Source organism: Primulina tabacum, unplaced genomic scaffold (assembly GCF_025594145.1).
Source record: "Primulina tabacum isolate GXHZ01 unplaced genomic scaffold, ASM2559414v2 Contig548, whole genome shotgun sequence".
Classification (NCBI taxonomy): Eukaryota; Viridiplantae; Streptophyta; class Magnoliopsida; order Lamiales; family Gesneriaceae; genus Primulina; species Primulina tabacum.
The window spans coordinates 32492-38810 of record NW_027459783.1 but is presented as its reverse complement, the minus strand read 5'-3'; the positions used below and the strand labels follow the sequence as shown (position 1 = coordinate 38810).

Sequence of the window (6319 nt, the reverse complement as noted above, 5' to 3'; positions counted from 1 at the left end):
AGGACCTAGGTTAAAAAAATAATCTAAGGGACTATTTTTGAATTTACCGAATTTTGGGATTAAATTATAAGGTTCGAGAATTTTATGGTTTAATGAGGATAAATCGAATATTCTACGCGGACAATAATGCAAATTTCGAAGAGTTGTAGGACCAAAAATGTAATTTTTGAGAACTTTAAAGGCCACATTGCAAATTCTGGAATTTTTTAGGATTAAATTCGAACTTTAGAGAAACACTTGGGTTAAATCAGTAACTTTTCGAGGTTATGAAAATTGATTTTGGGTTTAATAAGCTTAAAATTATTGAACTTTATGTTACGAGAAACATATAAATGAAATTAAGAACGCCAATAACTTATAGGTAATTGTGGAATTTTCGAAATTAAGGACAAGTTGAATAATTCGAGGAAAATAAGAATTAATTTTGCAAATTTTTTAAGGAATTTGGGAGTAGTTTAGCATTAAGTGGGAATCAAATGGTTTAAATGACAGATTTTTTTTGATGATTTAGGTTTGAAGGGATATCTAGAACCTTGAAACAATTGGGCTATGAGGTTATAAGGAATGGTAACCAAGGGCATGGTAGGATGAATCAATCTTGGGCTTGAAAATTTAAGTGTTAGTGAAATAATGTTGTGGCAAATTTAAGAATTTAGAGTGGTAACAATTTAAGATAAAATTGATCAATTGGTCAAGTTACAAGATTAGACATTAAGTTAACTTATTTTTAGGGATTTAAGGTTTGACGTAGGTTAAGTTTTAATCATTATCTTAAGAGTTAAAATTATACCTTTGTTGGAATTTAATTTGGATAGAAAGATGGGAATGATTGATGGTTGAGATGTTTGATAGACGCATGTAAGAGGTGAGGTAGACACCTTGTCTTGAGGAATTTTGTAAGTCATTAAGCAACTTGAGAATAAGTGAATATGTGTGTTGGAATTATGTAATCCAAAATTATTTGGGTTGCGTAAGTTTGAAATTCAAATTTATGAGATATTTGTTCATACGGAAATTTTGGGTGAATTAAAAAAGAACAAATGGGAATTAGTGATGTTCAACAAAAGTTATCAATGAATGAATATTAAGAACTTTATCGAGTAAGAAATCTAAAACTTTGATATGGAGATTCTGGAACTCTATGATGTATAAGTGAAGTTGATTTATTAGAGTTAGTCTAAGGTTCCCATGGGATGACTTATTAAGTTTTATACGCTAGTATTAATTAAGTATTGATGATAAGTAAGTATGCGACATTCGCTTCAATGAGGAAAGTCCAAGGGTCTTAGGCCTCAACTATATTGTAATTGGGAAGGAAATAGTTTAAGCATGCAATTGATGCTAGAAAGAATTTACTAATTAGATAGAAGATCAATATTGTATATTTTGGGTTTTATGGATTAACGTTATTCGAGGTTTAAGATTTGCAACAATTTTACATCGAGATGTACTTGTAAATAATTAAGTTACGTAAGTTTGGTGCTATAAGATAAAGATTCGATTCAAGGATCTTAGGCGAATATCATTATGGGTTTGAGATAAGGTTTAACTTTTAAGTATCACCGAAGATAAGTCGATCAATAAAATCTTGGTGTTAAGATTTCTTAAGTTGCATAAATGATAATGTAATAGGTTGATGAACATTACGGGTATAGTATAAGAAAAGTAAGACGCAATAAAATTCGGACTGTCATTTCTAATATTGGGAAATTTGAGAAAAGTTGAAATTCGAGGTTATAGAAAATTGGAACTAGGTCACCATGGGTCGTTATAAGTTGAGTTTCGCAAATATTTAGAAGGTAGAGTTTATCGGGACCAAGGAGACATAAGGACATCTTAATATTTATTATTTTATCAGAGTAGCGCAGCGGAAGCATGGACTATTGGGATACTAGAACTAAGTCTAAACTTTTTGATTATTAAGGATAAGCGAATTTCGGGACGAAATTCAATTTAATGGGGGAGATTGTAATGTCCCGAGAATTGTAAGGTTCACGTAAACCACATGCATGCAATTTATTAAATTCTTTTGTAATTTATAATTTTTTTTAAAGCATTAAATGCAGGTTTATTTCATAAATTATGGTTTAATTATTTTTATGCATTTTATGCATAATTATTGCATAATAGAATTTTTTCATGAAGTTTTAAAGGTTCATGCATTAAAGATTTTTAAGTTTCATTTCGCGCTCGAGGACGGGATCGGAGACGGAGAATTTTCAGGAAAATTATTTTAATAACATGATTCATTTTTTTATTAATTAATATAAGATATTTTAAAGGTATTTTTCAGAAAATGGGATTTATTGGGTATTTTTACCCGTATGATTTTAATTTTAATGGTACGTAAATTTTATCAAATCGGGGGACTTTTTGAGGGTTCGGCTAATATTTTCAAAATCTTTCCAACACGAAATATTTTTCAGGAGTATGTTTGAATTTAATGGGCCTAATTTTAAGCTTATTGGACTTAAAATTCTTTTTAAATTCTTAATTAGCAATTTAGGGCCCATTAAGTATTTGTTTACTATTTAATTAAACACCTAAACATCATTTAAACTAAACCTACCCTACACCAATAATAGAACCAGCCGACACTTCATCTTTTCAAATTGGTTCTCTTGGTTTCAGCAAGAATTATCTCAAGAAAGCTTCGGTCACTTCTTTTCTTTACAAGAATAATTCTCCCGGCACTCGTTCTTCGATTCCCCTCACGACTACATCACCAAGGCACGCCATGTATCTTTTTTATGCATCATTCACGTCATATATGTGTTGTCATGTGTGTTATGTTTATGCATTTTTCAGTATTGGTATAGCAAAGCTTTTATGCTCTTGGTTTGGCACGAAAACCGTATGTTGTTGCATACATCTCACGTTTTTGTTACTATGGTGTAAAGGGGCTGCTGGTGCCGTTGTTTAGGATATTTTATGTCAAGGAATCATGTGGTACAGCTGCTGGAGTCACTGATGGCCAAGGGAGTGAGAGTTATAGGTGGGATCGGTGGTTCTTTGAAGGATGTCGAGTAGATCGAGAGTTTTGGGTTAGTAGTTGTGCATGGCTCGACACCAGCCTTGAAGTCGGACTCTCTTGGATCAATGGAAGGGCTGGGAAGGGGCTGAGCATGGCTGGTCTTGTTCCTTAAGTAAATCGAAGGAGCTTTGGTGAGGGGACTCGGGTAACTTGCTTTGGAGAGGTTCATCGAGTGCTTTGCGTGGGCAGGTTCCATGATCAGTATGGCGGCTAGGGATGGTCCAGGAAGTCTTGGGGAGTTCGGTCTTGAGTCCAGAAAGGGTGTTTAGATGCAGTAAATGTTGGCTCAGTAGTTGGGACCAAGAGATTCAAGCTTAGTTGCCTAGGAGTTTCCAATGAGGGTTGCTGATTTTTTTCCAGCCACTGTCCAGGGTCATATTCAAAGGTTTAGAGGGTTGGTTTGGATGATTTTAAGGCTGTAAATGTGTAACGCCCCGAAAATTTAAAGGTCCACGCGAACCACATGCATGCAATTATTAAATCCTCCTGTATTTTATTAAATATTTTAATTGCATGAATTAATAATGTTGTGCATATTTGCATGTTTAAAATTATATTTTCTACATGGTTGCATTAAATTGTATTTTTAAGAAATATTCAAGTGACGATCGAGGAACGGGAACCGAAGGCTGAAAAGTGTAAAAATGTTTTTATTGGTTATTATTTTTAATTATTTAAATTAAGGGTGATGCTTTTTAGTATTTTTGAAATTAAAGGGTTTTGAGGTGATTTTATACGCCGGGACGAAAATTTTATCGGTGTTAGTTTTTCAACTAAAATACGAGCTTTTTGGCAACCCGGTTAATAAATTCACATGTTAATATTTTATTTAAATCCTAAATAAGCACTAATGGGCCTAAACTTGGCTTAATAGGCCTAAACTTGAATTAATAACCTTATTCACTATATAATATGCAAATCCGCACCCAAAACCCTACATCTTTTTGCATCAAGGATCGGCCACCTATTTTTAAAAATCTGAAAACTCTCCCTCAATCACCAACCTCACGGCACACACACACTAACAAGCTAGAAGGAGAATTTCGAAGGGTCCAAGTAGAACAAAGCCAAGGTTCTTCCCGTTCTTCGTCGTCAACGGTTTTTCGTGCGTTTAAAACGCAAATGCACGCCATATATCTCCTTTTCTCATCCATCATGTCATAATATATTTTTTTAAGTTATTTTGTATGAAGCATGAAGTCCAGAATTTTGATGTTCTCGTTTTCCCATGTGCATGATCTTTATGCAATATCTTTGATGCCATGACTCACATTTTACACCTAAGGGGCTGCCATGATGTCTAGGTATGTTTAAGTAACGCTTTGGTATGAATTGAAGCCCCACTCACCCAAACAAAACACGGATGGAACATCAAAGAAACAAGCACAACCGTTAAACTTGCTGCATGAGGGAAAAGGGGTTACGGGTTGGTACCCCACGGCTGGGCAAGGGATGGCCTGTGAGACCCAATACTTAAATAAGCCCAGCCCATTCCCATTTTTATTATAATAACCCCAACCCATTTGAGAAATCAGAATCGCTCAATTCCAGAAAGCTTTTCCCCAGCTTTGCAACTCGTCGCTCCTCTCTTGGTTCTGTTTCAGTCGCGTAGCGCCACCGATGGTCGGAGAATAGTGCAGCAGCTTAGCAAACTTTCTTCCTCCATTCTATTAGCTTCCTTCTTGCCTTGTATCGGAAGGTTGCATGCTCGATCGGTCCTGTTTTTCAGCACGGTGCGTGAGCTTCGATTCGGATTTAGGTAATCTTTTGGCTTCGAATTTTGGTTGTTCTTGGTGTATTCGTTTATAAAAGTGAAGAATTGAGCTTTTCCCCTAATTTCCAGCTAGGTTTCCGGCGTGAACAGTATTTCCGGCAACTTGTTCCGGCGAGCCACCTTTGCGAAATTACCGTTGTGCATTCTAGCCTCGAGTATTGAGGTATTAAGTTTGAATTCCAGATTTTGAAAGGTTATATAGGCTGCCCGGATTTCGAATTTTAACCGAGACGATTTATTTTGGTTTAGTCGTTTGGTATGCATTGTATTGAAGTGTATAGCGAATTTATATTGTAGGTTTTATTGTTGGGCGAGTTCAGTCGATAATCCTTAAGAATTTGGTGTGGATTGTAAGTTGCAATTGAGGTACGTTCAAACCTATATCATTATGACGCTTATATTGGCGTGTAAGAATATTCGGTGAATGTTGTTTGCTATTATGTGCATTGAATGTTTATTTGTTGCATTCATGCATATATTGTATTGGCATAACATATTGAGCCTTGACTCCTTTTACGGCTATTTATGTTGATTCTGTTGAGATTTATTGAGTCATCAGAGGGACGAGTGGGTTAGGATTAGCCACATTCCCAGATGACAGCTAGGGACGAGCGACTTAGCTACTCGCATTCCCGATGCTACGTGCATGGACGAGCGGCGATTTGATGCTGCATTCCTGGCACGGGTGGCCACTGTTACTGTTGATGATGTTATTCGTTTGGACTCCATTTGGTATCCGTTATTCCATTGTTACCATTCATGCATCGCATAGCATTGCATTTACTTGATATTATTACATGTCCTTTATTTACGTCATGATTTACTGGTTTGTCTTACTGGGGTCCGACCCCTGTTTTCTTTTGATGTTGTGGTTGTTTTGATGACATAGCAGGTCATTCCAGGGGTTTTGACGCATCTGGTGGAGCGTCAGCGAGTGGTACCAGTAGTCAGTCGTTTGGTGTCAGAGTTCCCAGATATTATATATATATTATGCTGGTTTGATACATTTGCCAGGGAGATGTCCTGTGTAGCTGTATGGTTATGTTTAATGTTGTTTGAATTTTATTTGTGGTATGTTGTGTCTAGTCCTGGCCAGTGCGGCTGTAGGTGTTGGTGTGGTTGATTGTGAAACTTATGTTATTTTCGAGCGTATATTGTTATTGTTGTGTTTCGAAATTTTGGGATGTCCTAATTACGGGGAGGTCATGCCGAAATTTCTGTAGGCCCTAATGAACGTTTTAAACTCGTTTCGTTGTTTACACCATTTAATCCTTGTTGTGTGGTAATTAAATATCAATTAAGAGCACGGGCCCTGACATGGCCTTGGTCTGGAGGCTAACTAGGGTCGTGGGGAGTCTAGGGGAGAGTCTAGCCATGCTAGGACTCGAGGTAAGGGCTGGGGAAGGAGTCCTAGCCAAGCTAGGACTCCTACCCGAGAGTGGTGCCGCTGCAAGCTTAGGTGCAGCAGCGCGCAGGCGTCGCTGCGGTGCAGCCAGGAGCAACGGGCTGTT

The 6319-nt window shown here is 36.9% G+C and overlaps 1 long non-coding RNA gene across 1 annotated transcript; it reads left to right on the top strand.

Moving 5' to 3' along the window:
* The first annotated feature begins 4685 nt into the window (after nucleotides 1-4685).
* Nucleotides 4686-5610, top strand: LOC142534505 (uncharacterized). Its single transcript, XR_012817074.1, has 3 exons — nucleotides 4686-4793; nucleotides 4878-4971; nucleotides 5106-5610. It is a non-coding gene; the product is annotated as an uncharacterized LOC142534505 (long non-coding RNA).
* Nucleotides 5611-6319: the final 709 nt, after the last annotated feature.